This window comes from Bufo bufo, chromosome 5 (genome assembly GCF_905171765.1).
Source record: "Bufo bufo chromosome 5, aBufBuf1.1, whole genome shotgun sequence".
NCBI lineage: Eukaryota > Metazoa > Chordata > Amphibia > Anura > Bufonidae > Bufo > Bufo bufo.
This window is the reverse complement of record NC_053393.1, coordinates 20,557,412-20,580,231: the sequence shown is the minus strand read 5'-3', so window position 1 is coordinate 20,580,231 and position 22,820 is coordinate 20,557,412. Positions and strand designations below refer to the sequence as shown.

The 22,820-nt window shown below is 40.2% G+C and overlaps 1 protein-coding gene and 1 long non-coding RNA gene across 2 annotated transcripts in view; both read left to right on the top strand.

Annotated features, from left to right (window-relative positions):
• Nucleotides 1–22,820, top strand: part of ADGRB1 (adhesion G protein-coupled receptor B1) — a 587,254-nt gene that overhangs the window by 522,985 nt on the left and 41,449 nt on the right.
• LOC121001567 lies at nucleotides 1,305–22,808 on the top strand. Its single transcript, XR_005779092.1, has 3 exons — nucleotides 1,305–1,317; nucleotides 1,888–1,892; nucleotides 22,648–22,808. It is a non-coding gene; the product is annotated as an uncharacterized LOC121001567 (long non-coding RNA).

Here is a 22,820-nt window from a genome sequence, read left to right as displayed (position 1 = left end):
AGGATGATGAGGTCCTAGACCCCACATGGAATCAAGGTCATGCGAGTGACGTGTGCAGTTCGGAGGAAAAGGTGGTGGTCACACAGCGCCAACCGCACAGTAAAAGAGGGAGCAGGGTGCAAAAGCAGAATGGCCGTTCCCTAGCCAGTATGCCTGCTACTCCCCACGGCACCCAGGGACCGAGCACACCAAAGCCAGCTCCAAGGAGTTCCCTGGCATGGCAGTTCTTCAGACAATGTGCTGAGGACAAGACACGAGTGGTTTGCACTCTGTGCAATCAGAGCCTGAAGCAAGGCATAAACGTTCTAAACCTGAGCACAACATGCATGACCAGGCATTTAAGTGCAAAGCACGAGCTGCAATGGAGTAGACACCTTAAAAACCCAAGAAAGGTCTCTGGCTCCTCCTGCTCCCTCTTCTGCTGCGGTCTCGGCCTCTTCCTCCCCCTCTGGAGTGACAGTGGCACATGCCACCCCGCAAAAAGAGGACGTGGCAGCAACACTACCACCTCCACCACCGTCACCCAGCATGTCCACACTGTCCCATGGAAGCATTCAGCTGTCCATCCCCCAAACACTGGAAAGAAAGAGGAAGTACCCCCCTACCCACCCACGATCCCTGGCCCTGAATGCCAGCATTGAAAAATTCCTGGCTTTTGAAATGCTGTCATTCCGAGATTTCAAGGTGGAACTCCACCTTGCACATGCTGGAGAGACTGTGCGAGCAGCAGCAGGCCATAGTGGAGTTTCAGCTGCAGCACGCACGGGTGAGTCGCTCTGCAGAACAGCACCACTTCATCACCAACGAGTGGGCCTCCATGCGGGACGTATGTGCCGTGTTGCGCTGTTTCGAGTACTCCACCAACATGGCCAGTGGCGATGACGCCGTTATCAGCGTTACAATACCACTTCTATGTCTCCTTGAAAAAACACTTAGGGCAATGATGGAAGAGGAGGTGGCACAGGAGGAGGAGGAGGAGGAGGAGGAGGAGGAAGAGGGATCATTTATACGGTTATCAGGCTAGTAATTTTCAAGTGGCTTGGAGGGTGGGTTTCTGCACCAACAGAGGCCAGGTACACAACTGTCCAGCCAGGGCACAGTTCTGCAGGATGAGAAGGAGGAGGAACCGTGTTCACAGCAGGGTGGCACCCAAAGCAGCTTATAGACATCAATGGAGCGTGGCTGGGGGATACAGAGGACACAGACGATACACCTCCCACAGAGGACAGCTTGTTGTTGCCTTTGGGCAGCCTGGCACACATGAGCGACTACATGCTGCAGTGTTGCAGTGCCGCCAAGTTGCCCACATTCTAACCAGTGCTGATTACTGGGTGGCCACCCTGCTGGATCCCCGCTACAAGGACAACGTGCTGTCCTTAATTCCCTCACTGGAGTGTGATCGGAAGATGCGCGAGTACAAGCGCACGCTGTTCGGCGCTGCTTATGGCATTCACACCTGAGCGAGGGCTCAGTGGAAGCACAAGGCGAAGGCAGAGGAGGAGGAAGAAGTCGCCAACGCAGCTGGGGCACCACCAGCACCTCAGAAGGCCGAAATGTGGAAAAGCTTTGTCAGCACGCCACAACAACCAGCACCACCAGCTGATAGGGAACGTCTTAGCAGGAGGCAGCATTTCAGCAACATGGAACAGTACTTGTGCACACGCCTACACGTACTGACTGATGAGTCTGCCCCCTTCAACTTCTGGGCACATGGCCTGAGCTTGCCCTTTACGCCTTGGAGGTGCTGGCCTTCCCTGCATCCAGTGTATTGTCCGATCGTGTGTTTAGCACTGCAGGGGGGTTATCACAGACAAGCGCAGCCGCCTGTCCACAGCCAATGTGGACAAGCTCACGTTCATTAAAATGCACCAGGGATGGATCCCACAGGACTTGTCCGTATCTTGTGCTGAGTAGACAAGTATACCGGCCGCACCCAGCCATTGTTATACTCCAGCGCACTTTCTCTTTGCATTCTCTTTTCTATTTCCCAATGTTTTGGGGTCTTCCCAAATTTATAAAAAATAAAATAAATAAATGGGAAAAAAAAAAAAAACAGTGTTGGCTACCTCCTCCTCCTTCACCGCCGCTTCCACCTACACCGCCACGTCCACCGCCTCCTCAACCTCCTACTCCACTTTGACCTCAAGATTATTTATTTTTATTATTTTCTATTCTGTTATTTTAAGTCATTTCCCTATCCACATGTGTTTGCAGGGCAATTGTTATGCCCTTACTACGACTATTTTACAGCCATTTTAGTGCACCAAAGTTCAGGTCCTGATTGACTTCAATGTGGTTCGGGTTCTGGTCAAGTTCGGGCAAACCTAGCAAACCCGAACATCCACGGGTCCGCTCATCCCTACTCCTGAACATACAGTCATCATTCTCCCTAGTAAAGCCCTTTTGTAACTTTCATTTTGGTCAGAAGTAGTCATTGTCCCACCGGACAGACCTTAAGTTTTGTAATTTTTTTTTCAACCATGTAATAACTACACTTATTTGACTCCTAGTTTGTCAGTTAGCCCACTCTGTCTATCAACATTTTTGAGCGGTCACAGGTTTGTATTTCCCTACCTTTTAGATTTAAAGGGAGTCATAGAACATCACTTGAGCCCTCCAAAACTTACCGAGGAGCCAGAAGATTTTGACCCTCAACTTGACCAGCGGAATCCATTAGGTCACCAGGCAGTTTTATAGATCAGTCATTGTTTCAACCAACCCATTACTGCACAAATTGGGGCTCCCTGTTCTTTGGTGAGCCCTTTTAACCAAGATGTAGGAATATATGGGGGAAGTCTCCCTTTAAAATGACATCTTAATGAGAGCACCACCCCTGTGAGCTTAATCTACAGTCCAAAAAAACACTTTTATGAATATCAATATCTGTGTTTGACTAGAACCTGTAGCATGCAGTCCGTCAATACCAGTTTCTCTTGTATGTCCATATATTGGCGTGCAGATTTTTTATTTTATTTAAAAAGGGTTGTTCGGCATTAGAATTTTTTTTTTTTCAGAAATAGAACTACACTTGTCAATGGGTTGTGTCTGATATTGCAACTCAACTAAATAGAAGGATGTATGGGCAAATATTGCACTGTTTTTGGAATAAAGAAGCCACCTTCTTATTCTGGGCAACCCCTTGGAGAATATTTAGCAGGATTATGTTTTCTAAATATTTTTTGAATTGATTGGTTGAAGGTAATTTCTTTTTTTTTATTTGCTTTTGGATGATACAATCTACAGTAACTATATTATCTGAGTCTTCCTTAACTTAGACAATTATAAGATGTTTTGAAGAAATCCAGGACATACAGAGTAGAATGAACCAATAAATTACAGCAATAATACCCAAAAACACCAGCTTACATGTTTATTGAGGAAATGTTTACTCGAAGAAATTATCTGGATGACAAATAACTCATAAAATGTCTGAACCTTTATGTTCATACAATCTTTGGACATAAATAAACACCTGATGAGTGACTAAGTGACGATAAAGCCACACGTTTCAGGCTCTCCATCAGTCATCTAAGAGTTTGTGCGTACATCGGTGCTCACAGAAACATGTCGTGTTTGAGATCTTACGTTCTTACATTGATTTACCCAATTAGGATTTATGGATGCTCATCTCTGCTTCCACTATACTCTGGTGGAACTCATTTCCTAGAATCACTCTTAAATAGGAACAGCTCAAAACATCTTGGTTTTCATAACACAACTGAGCATCTCAAAGAGCTTAATCCCTATTGATGTCTCTAAGGGCAAAATACCGTACATAAGGTTGAGTGAAATCCTGAATAAAGAGCTGAAAATCCTGAATAAATAGAAGTTACAGAGGGCTCTTTTCTTTATAAATTTAGATAATATGTTTCTGGAACCAACAGCCCTTAAACTATCATGGGGGCCATCAAATTCCCAGCACCCCCCCCCCCCCCCCAATCAACAGTTTGAAAAGGCCAATGACATCACATTCATCAATCACATTGCCTTGGCGCAGCTCAGTCACATTTAAGTTAATGAGGTTGAGCTGCGATACCAAGTACAACCGCTATCCAATGCCTGGTACTTTGCACAGTAAGATGCGAGAAAGCTGCAAGAGTGGTGCAATCTCCTCAAACAGCTGATCGGCTGGGGTCCTGGGAACTGATCTTGATGACCTAGCCTTTAGGTCATCAAGATCAGAATCTCAAGAAAAAAACTTTAACATTTAGTAGAATCTTGTTAGTCTCATGTCTAGGACCCTTTAGAACAAAAAAAAAAAAGGTTTTGGGGCCAATACCCCTCAATCTGTCAGGAAGAATGGTCAAAAGCCCCCCAAAAATTGGAGCTAATACCTCCTAATATTAAATCCAGTCCATAGCTGGTAGAACGGTGGTGGCATCACGTCTATGACATGGGCAGTTTAAGTAAAAATCACCATCAATCAATGACTGTACAGGATAACTTTATCAGCTGAAAGTTGTCAAAATCCCTCCTCTAAAGTATTTTGGATCCTGGATGACCAAAGTCTGACAAGTAGGAAAAAATGAGGAGCCGAATTTTTAGGAAAACATTTAGAAAAAATTTAGGAATAGTAAGTAATTCCTGCTAACAAATGTGCCCATAGCATCTAGTTCCAAAATAATTTTCTGCTAACTTTTCAGGTTTCTTTTTACACTATGATGTTATTTTGTTTTTTAAGCCATTTCACCTTCACTTAGTAAAATTTTTGAAAATTTTTCAAATTTCAGATCACATTCCAAGCTAAAATTCAAACTGTTTTCCAACCATTTGCGGTCAACTATGTTATTAATCTGATATTTAATAGCTGTTGGGCATAGAACGTTAAGTAGTCGTCTCATAGAACAGATTACATGAAATATTGTGTGTCTGGCGTGTCACATCTACAAGGGACCAGCACTGGACAAAAATGAAAAAATAAAATAAAAAATGAAATGGAGTCAAGGGTTACCTCCTGATTCTCCATTCCACTAGTTTGTGGCTCTCTGCGGTCATTCTTCGGGATGAACCATGATATAAAATAGCCAAATTTTTTCCCAAACTATTGGACACACTGTATTGTCGAAACATTGTGCTGGTTTCCTGTTATCGTGTTGCGCTGTAATGTACCGGTAGACTTTCACAATACATGATGTCATTGATGTGCTTAGATTCCCGATGCTTTTGCCAAATGGTACCAATGTGTCCTCAGTTAACCTCTTCACTCCTGAGAGCCTCCTTTTTGACTCTGTGAGAACTTCCAAGGGACAAGTACGTTGACGTTGCTTTCATTCGACTTAGCGAGCCTCATTAAAGTGTCTTTGTGTTCGTAGTTTCGCATGTTCTTGTGAAAGGAGGACTCTTGACGTTCACCAGTACTTTACATTCAGTGGTAGTCCACATTCCTCAACTTCTTCACTTAGTTCATTAGAGAAAACATTTAATTAAAAGTTAAGCCGTTCTTAAGACATGAAAAGAAGCATTGTCCGTTCAGAATATGGAGAGGTGCGGCCACCATTTGGTCCTTTCTGTAGAATAGGCTAATGACTCAGGGGTGAAGGGGTGAACAGAGCATGGGGCACCAGTTTTGTTTTTGTGTTTTTTAATGCACTGAACATAAAGCAAGAATCACTTTGTTTATGATCTGTTTAATATAGAAGAGACCGAACATCAACTTTATTAGTCGAAGTACTCGCAAGCCTGGAACGTGGAAATGAAGCAAGTCAATTGAGTTAGGGGCTTGATACTGCTCTCAAACTTTCTGGTTTGTGTGGAGGAAAAGCCAGGTTGAAGGGCTTGTGCTGAACACCTGTAATTTAGCTTTGCCATGAGTGGTACAGTGGCCATCATGGCTGCTTCATCCAAGAGCACCAGTACTATTGGATGATGCAGATATGTGATGAGGTCTCATCTATAAAAATGTAAGGGGAGCCATGAAGAGTCTGAGCTGCAATAATAATAATATAATATGCAGTAAGCGCCCTCTAGTGGTGGCTACAGGCAGCATAAATTTTTATTCAAGTCTATGTAAGCAGTGTTTTTTTTATGTCAAGGAATTTGAAGGTATTTTCAGCTCTATATCAAAAACACTAAGCTCCAACTGTTATAAAGACATTTTCTGAAATCAACACAAAATGAACTAAAAATAACATAGTGTTAAAAAATAGACTTTCCATTAAACTGAGCTGAGAATACAGAAGGGACTACTTTTAACTGTACCAAAAACACAACCTTCTTTTATTACTAACATAATCACTTTTTTGTTAAAATAAGGTAGTTACCTCTTCAAAAGATCCCAATCTTTGATGAACATTTTCTAAATATTCTGCAATTATTTCACTATGATGAACGAGTCTACAATATCTACCTATAAATTAACCTTTTCATAGTAAGCTCACTGAGGGACGAGTGTCACTCTACCTATGGCCTCTAGGAGGTCTCTGGTTTCTACTAAAGTTCATCCCAAAAACTTTCTGTTCCCAGTGTCAAGCATCCTTACATACATTTTCTTCCAGTATAATATAGAAAAGTCACTGGTCGGCACGGCAATCCACGTGGTATCAAACATATAGGTTTGGCATCCCTCGATTTCTGTGAAAGATTGTGGTGCTCAGCTAAACAAGTGTACATAATTGTCTTGGTAGAAATAAATAGCGGCGCTCGCCGAGTCTTTTGCAGCTTTATTTAATAAAACTCCATTAAAAACATTGCAGATGCGGGTACAACACAGCTAACCAGCTGAGGAACACATCTTGTAACAAGATCTGTTCCTCAACAAGATGTGGTCCTTGGCCTGTTAGCTGTTAATGGAGTTTTGGAAATAAAGCTGCAAAAGAATCGGAGAGTGCCGCTATTTATTTCTGCCATTCTACATTTTCTTCCACACAAACTACCACCGATTTTTTTTATTTTTACTGTATGTCCTGTGTTTTTTGTTAACATTTTTGGCAAAGCCACAGCTTCATAGTTTGGTCTCTTCAATATTAAATTCTCCAATCCTATTGGTGAGATGCAAGATTTGGATCTGACTGAACTCTAAGATCTGAAGTCTAATTTCCCTTAAAGTGGAACTAAACTCAAAAAATTTCCCTAAATTCTCAAATCTTTTAGAGTGCTTAATAGGATTGAGATGTTATATATTTTTACATTCTATTTCAGATTTTGCTGGCTTGGAGCTATCATAATTTTGTGTCTCATTGTGAGAAAAAAAGTGATCTCAATAGTCAGTAGAAGAAAAGATGGTCCTCCACACATCACACAACTAAAAACCATTCAAAATAAATTATAATCTTGTTCATTTGTCATTCCCATTAGAGATGAATGAATTTCTTTAAATTAATTTTATGTCCGATTTGGCAGATTTATCAAGAAATGTGTTTCATGGTCGAATCAATTATACACAAATCAAAAGAGCTCCAATTGCCCTGAAAGTCGGTATATGACACTCCTTTTTTCTTTTCCTTTTCCCCAAATTTTTGCTCTTTCTTTCCTCCCACCATCCCATGTTAAGCTCTTGAATGCAGTGACAGCAATAGCAAATAATAGGAGAGTGATGCTGACATATATAGCTATGGGTAAATGCATGGTTGACAGTGTTAGGCTACTTTCACACTTGCGTTTTGGGGGGATCCGTCATGGATCTGCAAAAATGAATCCGTTACAATAATACAACCGCATGCATCCGTCATGAACGGATCCGTTTGTATTATCTGTAACATAGCCAAGACGGATCCGTCATGAACTCCATTGAAAGTCAATGGGAGACTGATCCGCTTTCTATTGTGCCAGGTTGTGTCAGAGGTAAACGGATCCGTCCCCATTGACTTTACATTGTGTGCCCAGGACGGATCCATTTGGCTCAGTTTCGTCAAGCGGACAGCAAAACGCTGCAGGCAGCGTTTTTGTGTCCGCCTCCCGAGCGTAATGGAGACTGATCTGAGGCAAACTGATGCATTCTGAGCAGATCCTTTTCCATTCAGAATGCATTAGGGCAAAATTGATCCGTTTTGGACAGCTCGTGAGATCCCATAACGGATCTCACAAACAGAAAGCCAAAACGCGAGTGTAAAAGTAGCCTTAACAAGCAGTCTGTTTAAAAACAGACTGCACCATTGCATTTGTTATGCTTTTTAATATTCAAAACCTTCCAAAAATTGTCCCTTATTGAGGCAGATGTTTTTAAAACACACACTGTGGTTAGCGTAAAAATATAAAAATAAAATGACTTGTTGGGAACAAGCATCCAAAAATTAAAAGATATCTGCCCCTGTTTACACACATGCACATGTTAATGTCATAAGAATCAGTGGCATGTTCTGCACAAGCATCCGAAAATGATGTTAATGGAGGCAGAATGCCTGTCTGTATTTTATATACTCACAAGTGTTAATTGTCACAAGAAAGAGTGGGCTTGGTTTTGCACAAGCATCCAAAAAATGATGCGTTAATGTGGGCAGAATGGCAGCCCATATTTATACACACACACACACGTTAATTGTCAGAGAAAAGAGCGGCTTGTTTCTGATTGAGCCTGGAAACATTCTCTCTTTTACTTGGGAGTAGCAGCAGTGGCAGTACAGTGAGGATGTGGAAGGGGGTAAGGCTACTTTCACACTAGCGTTTTTGCTGGATCCGGCAGGGTTCAGCAAAACGCTTCCGTTACCGATAATACAAACCGTCTGCATCCGTTTTGAGCAGATGCGGTTGTATTATCTTTAACCATACCCAAGACGGATCCGTCTTGAGCTCTATTGAAAGTCAATGGGGGGACAGATCCGTTTTCTATTGTGCCAGAAAAAAAGGATCCGTCCCTTTGACTTGCATTGTGGGTCACAACGGATCCGTCTTGCTCCACATCCCAGGACAGAAAGCAAACCACAGCATTGCTGCTCTCGGGTATGGGAACGGAACAGAGTCATTTTGGAGCATTCCGTTCTGTTCAGTTATGTTTGCCACCATTGACAATGAATGGGGACAAAGCGGAAGTTTTTTTTTCCGGTATTGAGACCCTATGACGGATCTGAATACCGGAAAATATTAACGCTAGTGTACATTAGGTATGACATAAGCTGTGTAGTGACATTAGGGGATTAGCATAAGTAACATGAAGAAAAACTCCCGGAAAAATCGCAATGAATTGTGTTTCAGTATATACGTGCTTTGCTTTTATTGTAACTGCGGCTGATGATGTTGATGTACGTTTCGGCCAATTACGGCCTTTATCAAAACTACAACAGAATACAGAGACAGCAGATATAATATCTTACAAAAGTACATCATGGCAGTGGTCAGCTTAATATGGTGATATCTAGTCTCAAGGCATTAGTAGTATCCAAGGTCCCATGGTCTAGTAGCAAATTGTTAGAAAAGTATAATCACACGGAAAACAATGTAATAATGAGAGGTGGCATTACCTGGTGCCGCTTTAAGAAAGGAGTGAATGTAAGTTTAGGTACTACAGCTGTCAGCGAGCTTGGCTGAAGGCATGCATCCGCATGGCAGAAAGGATACGCCGCTAGTGGAGGGACGCGGCGTCTGTTTAAAAAGCGTGCGTCTCCCCGAGTTGCACATGCGCACAACGGTGCGTGTCAAGCCTCCTACTAGAAGTCGAATAGTGGAACGCAATAGCGCTAGATTCTTGCACGTGCGCACAGGAGTCTGTATCTAACTTAGTGGTTGTACTAGGAGTATATGCAGAGGAGAAGATGAAGCAGACAGATCGTGCACAGGCGAAAAAGCAAATAAGAAGGGAGGGGGATTGGTCAAGATATGACAAAATTTGGCAAAATATGACATATGGAAAAGTGGAAGAAAAGGAGCAGGGAAGTTGCAGGGTAAAACATAAATATAAAAATAAGAATAAAATTAAAATGTAAATAAAGTGTGGGGTGACAAAGAATAGGAAGAGTAAGAATAACGAAAATGAAAAAAATAAATAAAAGGAAAAAAAATTAAAAGAAAGAAAATTTAAAAATGAAAGAAATAAAAAGATGTGAAAATTAGAAAAAGATTAAGAAAAAAGATAAGGACACCCTTTGTAAGATGGCACAAGGATATGACCCCGTACTAATGATTTGTAATAGATAAAGATAATAGATAAAGAGAAATGATGTCAATAAACAGTATGGCGCAAATCATATACGCTATGAACAGACATAAGATTGATTAAACTATCCTCAACAGTTATGATGATAGACACTAAGTAAATGGGTGTTAGACCAAGTTCTGGATTTTTATAATCCCTATTCATCCCTTTTGGTTCTAGGCAGAATGCTTCCCGAATTTTGAGACATTTAATCGGTCCCCTCCTCTCCTGGATGGTGCAACATGTTCAATCACCTGGAATTTCAATTGGGCCACTGAATGGCCCACCGATTGGAACTGGGCAGGGTACCGCTAGTAATAGGTTTTTACGTCTGATGTTCGATTTGTGTTGGGCAGATGCGGTCTCAAATTTTTTGCGTGGTTTCACCCACATAGACCATTCCACAGGACATTCCAAAAAATAACTACAAAATTCGAATCACAAGTAGAAAAATAATTATGGATGGGAAAACTCTTGCCTGATTGAGGGTGATATATAAAAGGACCTTGTTGTAAATTGGAGCATTGCAAACTATGTATACAAGGAAATGTGCCTTTCTTCTGGGTACATAGGAATGTTTGCTTTGGAGTGGTTCTCAAGGGGGCAAATATCCGCTTTTACCAACAGATCACATCGATTTTTTAGTACGGCGAGTGCAGGGTAAAATTGGGATTTGGAAATTCTATTATATTAGGATAGGCCTTCATGTAGAAGTGGCCAATGGTTTCTAATACTGGTTGAGACCTTGTTAGTGATGGGTGGAAGGTATGTACAAAGGCCATGCGTTTTTTCCGAATTCCTAGGCCTCGGTTGTTTGAGTTGGTCAGAAATCTGTACAAGACTTGGGGGGGTATCCCCTATCTAGGAACGTTGTCTCATTTCCTGATAGCCTCGCCTGGCAACTGGTGTTATCTTTAAGTATCCGTCTAACCCTCTCGAATTGGGAATTTGGAGGGGGATTTCTGGTGTTGGTGCTTGGAAACTGAAAAATGTAACAAATTATTGCGATCAGTGGGTTTACGGTATCGGTCAGTAGTAAGAGAGCCCGATGTGGTCTTAGTGACTATTGTATCAAGAAAGTTAATGGTAGTGAGTCATAGTGTATCGTGAATTGAAGGTTCAGGATATATTGAATGAGAAATGTGTGGAATTGTAGCAGGGAATCCACATTACCTTCCCAAATGCAGAATATAGTCGTCGATATAAACGCTTCCATACTATTAAATGTGAATTGAAAGACGGATTGGAATAAAGAAAAGTCTCCTCGAAATATGCTATTTAACAGTTAGCATAAGGGGGCGCTACGTTAGACCCCATTGCGGTACCCTGTCTTTGAAGGAAGAAATTGTCACCAACCAAGTTGTTAGTAAGGACTAGTTTTAACAGTTCCATGCAGAAGGATATGTTCCAAAACTCCATTACAGTGGAGTGCAGTAGGTTGTTGGCTGCTTTAAGGCCTTTGTCGTGCTAGATGGCTGTGTACAAACTGTTACATCCCATGTTACCAGGATAGTTTCCTGACTGAGGGGTGAACTTGGTCAATTATATCTAAGAATGCCAAGGTATCCAAGAGAAAGGATCTAGTGGTTTTGATGATTGGTGGTCAGATTTTCTCTAGATAAATTGATGGTGGGATAAGATTTAATCTGTCGAAGCTACGATTGGACGGCCAGGGGGGTTATTAAGGTTTTTGTGTATCTTGGGTAGTATATAAAAGACAGGTATCACGGATGAGTGTTGGTTAAGAAGGTTACGTGGCATCGTCAATTACATTTAAGTTACGATGAGTGGTTAAGGTGTTACGGATTTTCTCCGCTATCTGTTAGTCGGATCCGATTTTAATTTAAGATATACATTGGTATCCTGTAACTGATGGTATATCTCTCCTGTGTATGCGTCTTTGTTTATACCACTAGAGCCCCTCCCTTGTCTTCTGATTTGAAGACTAAATCTTTTTTCTTCTGTAAAGAATGTAGGGCCTGTCTATCGGTGTTACCGAGATATGAGTGAATTTAAATCTGCCTCTTTCTAGATCCTTTTTGAATGTGATTAGGTCCCGTTGTAACCAGGTGATGAAAGTCTGGATCGGCGGTTGATTCTTCGAGGTGGGGGGTGAATGTACTTCTATTCCGTAGACCCAGATTTTGTATAGATATCTGGGGGGGAGGAGTGTCCTCAGTGATTTTATCTGGACTTAAAGAGAAATTTACCTTCAAAAGGACATTTCTAAAAAGTCTTTGTAAGTCCGTGTCCAGTTGTCCAGAGGGACAATAAGAAAGTCCCTTTTCTAATAGGGACAGTTCGGCAGGCCCTAGTGTATAAGAAGAAATGTTCACCACCAAAGATTGTACCTGCGATCTAGTCGGAATCTGCGACGTGCCCCGTAGAGAAGTCATGGGACCGCCTCTCTGACCTCTTAGTCCTCGCGAAGACCTTTGCTCGCCCGATCTGAGTTGCGAATGTTTGCCACTGGATCCCGATTGTAGAGATTCCTGTTGAGGATGAGCGCCACCTGCAATAGTTGGGACGTGGAGCGAAGTGTCGGGCCATCTGTAGACGCGGGTTCTGTCTGTAATCCTCTGTGTCATGTAGGAATTTGCTTCTTTTTGGTTGCCTCCACCTCTTTCTATGTTGCGATAAGGTGGAGTTGATTTTTTCTTTTAGTTGATTGTAGTCTTCTAATGGTAAGGTCGCTTTGAGTTGTTCTTCTGTGGGAATTTATTCGTGATTGCGTTCTCTAAATAGGATAATGTTAGGGTCATCAGATCGAAAGAGCATTTGTTCAGGATTTGTTAGAACTTTTCGCAAAATTCTGCATTATCGTTAAAAACTTGGGTCTGGTCCGAAAACGCAGTCCTCGTGGAATGCGTTTGATTTTAAGGTATTCCGCCAAAGTGTCGCTGCCCCCTTTTTTCTGTCTGTACACGATCTGTCTGTTTCATCTTCTCCTCTGCATATACTCCTGTATACCTAATACAACCACTAAGTTAGGTACAGACTTCGGTGCGCAAGAATCTAGTGCTACTGCATTTCCACAAATCGACTTCTAGTAGGAGGCTTGATACGCACCCTGGAGCGCATGCGCAACTCGGGGAGACGCACGCTTTTTAAACAGACGCCGCATCTCTTCACTAGCGGTGTATCCTTTCTACCGCGAGGACGCACGCCTTCAGCCAAGCTCGCTGACAGCTGTATTACCTAAACCTACATTCATTCCTTCCTTAAAGCGGCACCAGGTAATGCCACCTATGTCTATTTATGTCTATCTCCACAGATATTCATGGATTATAATACCTACATTCAGTCAATTATTTGCGGGCCTATCAGTGGGATTATACACGCCTACCAGGTGATTAGGTGGATGAGACGTCCCTTTTTGAAGATAACATAAATATGTCCATTTTAATGTACCAGTGCTATGTTTACTCTCATTGTTACATTGTTTCCGTGGTGATTATACTTTTACTAATACTTTTGCTACTAGACCATGGGACTTGATACTACTAATGCTGGAGACTAATACACTATATTAAGCTGACCACTGCCATGATGTACTTTTTCAAGATATTATATCTGCTGTCTTCTGTATTCTGTTGTAGTTTGATAAAAGCCGTAATTGGCCGAAACGTAACATCAACATCATCAGCCGCAGATTCAATAAAAGCAAAGCACGTATTTACTGAACCACAATTCGTTGTGATTTTTCCTACAGTTTTTCTTCAGGTATACTAATGCAGTTAGTGCAGTAAAATGTGTTTGTTGTAACAGCAAAGTATCTTGAAGTAATACAATGTGTTACTGAAATGCCCAATGACAAACATTAGATAAATTGAATTTTTAAAAAAAGGGACAGTTGCTCGGCGTTTGCAGCAGAATGTATGCTATTCTTGCTGGAGGTGCTGGCAATAAGTCTATGAACTGTAAAAACATCATGTTTTTACAAAAACAAAGAAGCTGGCTGTCCATTTACAGATGTGATGACCAATCCCTCACTCTCTATGCTTTCCCCGATAAAACACTTAATCTATCTAATTATATCAATATACTCTCGCTTTCTCTATTGCACCGAGATTACTGGCAGACACCGCCAAAACACATACTTTCAGATCTCAAGCTGTGCACAGAATGACTTTTTGCTCGTTCTGAGCAAAGGACCTACCAGAATCCTGCCCCATGATTGGTTTATCAGGCTGTCAGCCTTGAGCCAATCAGAGGCAAGCCTTGCCCCTCTCCCAGGGCCATCTGATCCTTCATCTTCTTACTGACATATTTCCCCACCAATTTTCACTGTAAATGGAGCTGGGCACCATTATTGTGTGATTTGTCCAAGACCATTTTGCAAATCAACTTCGGATTCTTTTGGCAGAATGAATTTTTGTGAATACGTACAAGTCCAATTAGTTTACAATCGATTCACTCATCTCTAATTCCCATTAAATACTTGTTTTTGCTTTAGCCATGATATTTATTTTTAAAGTATGTTTTGAATCACGTGGTCACGCATTTTATTTTCGAATGTTCAGGACATTACGGACCAGCTTTTCTTCTGTTTAGTCATGGTCATGTCTTGCAAGGACTTGAGATGTCAAAATTATGGCAGCATCCAGTGAGCCATTGATGGAACCAACAAGTGAAAGGAATGTTTTTTGGTTTGGTTCTTTGTTAAATCCCCCAAAAGTTGATTGTCAGTAGACACTGCTCATTGCGTTTTCTGTTTAAAGGCAAAGTATCTTTTGTTTTTGTTTCAGTATTTTTGAATTTTAATTGTCAGTCAGATGACAATGCCCCTATATGCATGACCCTCAAATGTTCCAAGTGTGGCGTAGTCTCCTCAGCAGAAGTATCGGCACAGCCACCAGTAACGCCATGTTAGTTTTTCTAATTTCTGTCTTCTTTGGTTTTCTCTTTCTTTCCTTTGTACATTTGTTCGTTTTGACCCCGTTGATTTCTTTTTCCTATACCATTACCCTCTTTTTATTTGCTTTCTAAACTTTGTATGTATTTTCAGTTTTGCTCCTCAAAAGCAGCCATGCAATGTTCAAAATGTGTGTTCATTAACATCTGTCCTAGCGCATTTTTGGGGTTCTTTTGCTGTCTCCAAAGTCATTTTATAGTATGATGACCACCACTGCATATGCAATGGATCAATTGGCTCTTGGTCGTGAAACAAGGTTTAAGACTTTGCTTCATTAGATATAGTCTCCATATTTTATAGTATTCTTTTATTATATGCAAGTGTCTCATGATGATCGATGGTGGCTCTTTTGCTTGGGGTCTTTTTGGTGGCATGGGCATTGAACTTTATTGATATAATAAAGAATAATGCTTTGTATGGAACATACCTTTATGTTGTTCTCATCTCTATGGTGTAGATGACCAACAATTGTGTGTGTACCGTGTGTGTGTTTTTAATTTTGGCTTCCATTGTTTGGTGTGTGACTGTTAACACCTGATGAACTCATATACAGAATCGGTCATTTTTTAACTAGACCTTTAAGAAACATTTGAGCTCTTATTTCTATATTAATACAGTTTTATAGGCAATATATACCAAATTTGTTGATTAATTTGTGAAATAATTTAAAAAAATGTTTTCATTTCCTTACTCTCCGAAATTGAAATTGACAGGTTGACTTCAAGATGGCATTTAGAAATTGATATATCCAAGTTTTGGTCAGAATTTTAATGAAAGGGCCCATCCAACCTTTTAGATTTGGTCCCTACTTTTTCAGGCCATCAAACTGTATGCAGCTCCATGCAGGTTAATGTGATGGTATCTGAAAATCATAGCAGTCTTTGTGGAGTGCTAAAATTACCCATCAGCCCATATGGTCAATGGTCAACATCTACCATGCAACTGATTCTCCTGATCCCATTCTTCTTTTGACAGCGGGATCAGAAGACATGGAGATTCCTTAGGTCCCTATTCGTGGTGGTGGTGGTGGTGGTAGTCTTTTTATGCTTTCTATCAAATTTGCCCATGGATATATCAGATGTTACAGTTCCTGCACATTGGATCTATCTATTATTAGATGCATAACTTGAAGCTTCTAGGTCCCAATTCAGAATCTGAAAGAGGACTCCCACCTGACATGTGATATTTGTGATTTTGGTGTCTACTTATTTGGTAGAGGGGCCTTCAGACCCTCAGGTATTAGGTCCACATTAATACTGCAAACTCTACAGCCCCTAGAGCTTCATCTAGTTAATTTGTGACCCTCAGGCTGCAGGTTGTGCATAGAGTCCTTATGGCAAGGTGTTCTCGCACAGAAGCTGTGCCACTTTGCAGCTCCATAATAAAATATGAAATTGGAGGCATAAGAAAGTAAAACTGGGACTCTTAGACTTATGTGAATGTTATATAATGTAGCTCCTTCAGCACTGTAATATTCCTTGCCTCATTGGCATATTTAGATTTTTTAAAATAAAAAGACAATAAAATTAATCACATTTTCTAAAGTATTTTAAAAATAACAAAAGTACCGTAGCTACGGCCCCTATGGTGGTCTTTGTTAAGGTAGAATTCAGCCTCATATGATATGGTCAGTACTATGATTCTGCTTTTTATGGAGTGGTGTTGTTTTTTACAGCGCTCTTCAGTTGGATAGTACAAACAAACAGAAACCTGTAGCTGAAGTGCATACCAAGCCTAATCGATGCAGAAGGTATGCGTTCTCCAACCGCAAGGCCTTGTGACGTGAATGGGCATATGTGCTTATCTGTGCGAGGATAGTCATTCTGTTGGTCAGTCCGTTGAGTTTGTTTTAGGAAAGATGTACGCATAGCATGTAGATGGAGTAGCTGCTTATAAATTATACTTTAAAAAAAAAAAGTCCAAATTCTAATTCATCCCATCATTTTCCATTGTTGGAGATGTGGGCTTCACATGGACTGGCTCATCCTCATGAGATATAAGAGCTGTTGTGTTCTCTAGGCTACTCAGGTGTCTTCCTTCTGCAGCTCCCTCTCCTCTCTCACAGCATGCAGTCTCAGAGACACACCGAGGAAGAGACACTGCAGCTGCACCATGTTTTTTGTTTAGTATTTACGATATTACTCTAGATAAAAAAAATTGTGACCGAAGATGTTTGTGAACATTGACAGAGATCCTGCAAACAAGGAATGCCATCTGGCTGCTGGATGGTGCAAATATATATATATATATATATATACAGGTCCTTCTCAAAAAATTTGCATATTGTGATAAAGTTCATTATTTTCTGTAATGTACTGATAAACATTAGACTTTCATATATTTTAGATTCATTACACACAACTGAAGTAGTTCAAGCCTTTTCTTGTTTTAATATTGATGATTTTGGCATACAGCTCATGAAAAACCAAAATTCCTATCTAAAAAAATTAGCATATTTCATCCGACCAATAAAAGAAAAGTGTTTTTAATACAAAAAAAGTCAACCTTAAAATAATTAAGTTCAGTTATGCACTCAATACTTGGTCGGGAATCCTTTTGCAGAAATGACTGCTTCAATGCGGCGTGGCATGGAGGCAATCAGCCTGTGGCACTGCTGAGGTGTTATGGAGGCCCAGGATGCTTCGATAGCGGCCTTAAGCTTATCCAGAGTGTTGGGTCTTGCGTCTCTCAACTTTCTCTTCCCAATATCCCACAGATTCTCTATGGGGTTCAGGTCAGGAGAGTTGGCAGGCCAATTGATCACAGTAATACCATGGTCAGTAAACCATTTACCAGTGGTTTTGGCACTGTGAGCAGGTGCCAGGTCGTGCTGAAAAATGAAATCTTCATCTCCATAAAGCTTTTCAGCAGATGGAAGCATGAAGTGCTCCAAAATCTCCTGATAGCTAGCTGCATTGACCCTGCCCTTGATAAAACACAGTGAACCAACACCAGCAGCTGACATGGCACCCCAGACCATCACTGACTGTGGGTACTTGACACTGGACTTCAGGCATTTTGGCATTTCCCTCTCCCCAGTCTTCCTCCAGACTCTGGCACCTTGATTTTTGAATGACATGCAAAATTTGCTTTCATCCGAAAAAAGTACTTTGGACCACTGAGCAACAGTCCAGTGCTGCTTCTCTGTAGCCTCGGTCAGGCGCTTTCGCTGCTGTTTCTGGTTCAAAAGTGGCTTGACCTGGGGAATGCGGCACCTGTAGCCCATTTCCTGCACACGCCTGTACACGGTGGCTCTGGATGTTTCTACTCCAGACTCAGTCCACTGCTTCCGCAGGTCCCCCAAGGTCTGGAATTGGTCCTTCTCCACAATCTTCCTCAGGGTCCGGTCACCTCTTCTCGTTGTGCAGCGTTTTCTGCCACACTTTTTCCTTCCCACAGACTTCCCACTGAGGTGCCTTGATACAGCACTCTGGGAACAGCCTATTTCTTCAGAAATTTCTTTCTGTGTCTTACCCTCTTGCTTGAGGGTGTCAATGATGGCCTTCTGGACAGCAGTCAGGTCGGCAGTCTTACCCATGATTGCGGTTTTGAGTAATGAACCAGGCTGGGAGTTTTTAAAAGCCTCAGGAATCTTTTGCAGGTGTTTAGAGTTAATTAGTTGATTCAGATGATTAGGTTAATAGCTAGTTTAGAGAACCTTTTCATGATATGCTAATTTTTTGAGATAGGAATTTGGGGTTTTCATGAGCTGTATGCCAAAATCATCAATATTAAAACAAGAAAAGGCTTGAACTACTTCAGTTGTGTGTAATAAATCTAAAATATATGAAAGTCTAATGTTTATCAGTACATTACAGAAAATAATGAACTTTATCACAATATGCTAATTTTTTGAGAAGGACCTGTATATATATATAACGATGGGAAGGCTTGAAGAATTGAAGGATTTGAAAAATACAAATGTTCAACATTTCCTAAAGTGAAATTGCTAAATTTTAAATCAAAATACCTGGAAACAAGTCTAGATGAAATATCTATAAAGGAACCCTCCATACAGAAATGCTACACTGTGCATTGGTTACCACATAACATTATGATGGACACAACGGTTCCTCTTTTTGGCATTTCTTTAATCCCGTGAATTAGGATATCATATTTTATATCAGTAATAGAAATTGGGGAGGCAAAGGAGGCCAATCACAAATCAGATTCACAAAATGTTTCTTTTTTATAAAATTTCATCTTCTACCCCTCAAAATTTCAAAAATATACCACATTATTCCATTAAAAAGCTACTCCATTGCATTAACTAGAATTATAATGTGTTTTCAGCTGCCCAGTAGTTTGGTTACATTTACTTGGTTGATATTTTTTTTAGAAATGGTTATTTTGCTTATGAGTCAAATTGAGAAAGGATTTTATTTTATATTTTTTTTTTGTTTGGAGGAATCTCTTTTTTTAGTTTTTGATATCTGACATAGATTGATTTCCTTTTGTTTGTGTTTTTACACTAATGCTTTTGTGTCTGTTTTTGTCTTTTTTGCTTGGCTGCTTTATTGGTATTTTATTATTTGTGAGTCTGAGCTTTAAAGTAATTTGGGGAGGAATTTGTCATTGTAAGTGTGTTTGGGGCAATTTTTTAGACTGGAGTTGCTTTGCGCACCTGCACCAAATTAATGAAAATGGCGCTCGGTTTTATGAAATTGACGGGAGTGTGATGTGTTTTTTTCCACTGTCAGGGAAAGTACGCCAGTGGGTTTCCTGGTGTAGAGATGGTACTTTTTTGCAACTTTTTAAAAAGTCACACATTATAAATGAGACATAAGTGTTCTAATCTGTAATCCCAACCACTTTTTAAAGTGGTGAAGCTCATCAAAAATTGCAAAATTTCACCAAAAGTCACGAAGAATTGCAAAAAAAAAGTTGCACGTTACATAATATTTTTATGACAAAAAATGGCATAGCAGATTTGATAAATGTATTCCTTTATTTTTACTCTTTAATCTGTGTTTGTTTCTGTTGGTACATGAGCTTTCATTTCTGAACTTGTTTGGTTCAAAAGAAACTTTTTTTTAACCATTGCAGAATGTTTTTGTTTGGGAAAATGGAACTGTTTACTGTGGTTTGAGGCTCCTTTGTGCTAATTTGTGACCATAGTTTGCATTGGTTATGTTAGAGGACATTTGGTGATAATGTCCTCTACCATGGGTTAGGGAATTAACATCCAGGATAATCTCTGCTTTTGGTCCCTGGCAAATGTAGCATTTAATACTCTTTCCTCCCCTTAGAACAGTGTGTCACAATGACTTTGGCAGTGCTAACTGAGGTATTAGAGTTGCATGAGCAAATCTCTGCAAATTTGTTTGGTTGCGATTCACTGAAATTCTAAAAAAAGTTAATTCGGATACTAATCGATTCTACCTGAATCAAAGGAGAAAGAGAGACCCACATGTAATACTGTACTGGAAAAGAGATCTGCAAATCAGTTCATCCATAAGGACAAGAGTACTAAATGTTCCCATATTACGCTTCTCGAAATGAGACATGCAAGTCCGTTCTTCTTCCAAAATAAAACAAAGAAAACTAAGTATGTAAAAAGAAAATTGCCTTGGTTACCTGAATGGCCTTTGTCAAGGTCTTAGGGTGCTCTTTCTGGTTAGGGAGACCACCTAGTATGCATGAGGAGTATATTAGTCCAGCCAACTCCACTCTGCATTTCTGGGAAAATATATGCAAATTAGCATATCTTACTTCTACTGGCATCAGACAGGTTTAGTGTTTTTTTTTGTATGCAAATTAGCTATCCTTTAAAAAAAAAAAATATATATATATATATATATATAGCACTGATTGAACAGTTTGAGGCTACCACCCGTGAAAAAATCGTATTGTGTAAAAATAGCGATTGAACACCTCGAGGCTACCCCAGGGGGAAATCTTATTATGTAAAGACATTAATTGAACAGTTCAAGGCTACTACCAGATTTTCTCTGGTGGTAGTGCTTTTTCATAAAGGAAGATGTTCAAATTTTTTTTTTTTTTCCATAAAAAAGAGAAATTTTCTTTTTTTCCAAAAAGAGAACACTAAAACCTATCTGATGCCAGTAGAAGTAAGATATACTAATTTGCGTATATTTTTTCCATAAACAAAGTGCAGCGTTGGCTGGACTACAATACACCTCATGCATACTAGGTGGTCTCTCTAATAAGAGCACCACAAGGCCCTGACAAAGGCCATTCAGCTAACCACAGCAATTGTCTCTTGAGATACAGTACTCTGTTTTCTTGTCCTTTTGGAAGGAGCACTGACTTGTACATTGCATTCAAAGAAGCGTAATACTGGGACTTTCAGCACCCTTGTCCTTTTGGAAGGAGAACTGACTTGCATGTCTCTTTTTCAGTGGATTGTCTTTCTCCTGCCCTCTCTCTTCAAATTACAAAAGCTTTGGGTTTGTTAGAATCTGAATATATTTTATGAAATTTGGGAAAAATGCTAAATCAGAATAATTCATTCGCTCATTTCCAAAGTAGATTAAAAACATCAAGTACGTAGATGGCTGGACTACAATACGCCTCATACTAGGTGGTCTCTCTATTATGAAAGAGCACCACAAGTCCCTGGCAAAGGCCATTTAGCTAACCAAAGCAATTACCCCTGTTCACACATGCTCAAGCCATTTGAGCAGATTTCCTGATGTGTACTTCTAATGGAAGGCTTAGACACATCCATGGTATGAACGAATGAAGCCCCTTTGATACTTCTGGGGTATCTTTATGCAAATGTGTATGTATGCATCCACATGCACGCATATTTTTATGTATCTATCTGCTCATGTATGTAGTACTGTACATATATGCATATATATACACATGTATCTGAGTATGTATGCATCAATGTACACGTGAATGGATGTATGCAACTATTTGCTTATTTACCTGTATATGCATGTGCATATATGTATCTGTGTGTAGCCATCTAAGTATGCGTGTGTATTCGTGTGAACAACTGAGCGTGTGTGCATGGATGTCTTAATCTTTATCTTCACCCTTAATACATTCTTGGTGCTTATTTGTGTGTGTTTGTATATGGTTTTATATACAGTATGATTCTGTGTGTGTTTATAGGTGTACCAGTTTGTGTGCGGTATCTATCTATAAATGTATGTGTATATATGTGATGATGTGCATGACTGTGTCTATCTACTTATATGTGTGCACCTAAGTCATACCTATCAATGTGGGTATGTTCTTATGTTTCTGTGTAGAGATGGGCAAAGTTTTCAAAAATTCTATTTGGACAATTTGTCAATTTTAATTTTTTTATTTGATCCGATCCAAATTAATTTGTCACGAAGAGCGTTAAAAATCAGCTATTTCCCGGCGGCAGAACACTGTGCATTGCAGAAACATGTATACAGTAGGTAGTCGGCTGTGGTAGTGAAACAGTTACTGTGCGTCAGTATGACAGGCAGGTGACAGGCGTTACTGTTAGGGCTCATGCACACAACTCTATGTATTTTGCAGTTGTCAAAACACGGATCTGCAAAAAATACGGATGACGTCTGTGTGACATCCGTATTTCCTACATTAGTTTTTTTTGCGGATCCGTTGTAACAATGCCTATCCAAGAATAGGACATGTTCTGTCTTTTTTGTGGAACGGCCACGTGTACACACGTCATTTACGTTGTTTTGCGGACCCATTGAAGTGAATTAGGGCTGCAGCTAACGATTATTTGAATAATCAATTAGTTGCCGATTAATTTCTACGATTAATCGATTAATCGGGAAAAACGACAAAATTACAAAACAAAGCGGTTTATATGATTTTACTTGAAAAATTATGTTCAAAGGCCATATTAAAACAAATTGTGGATGGCAC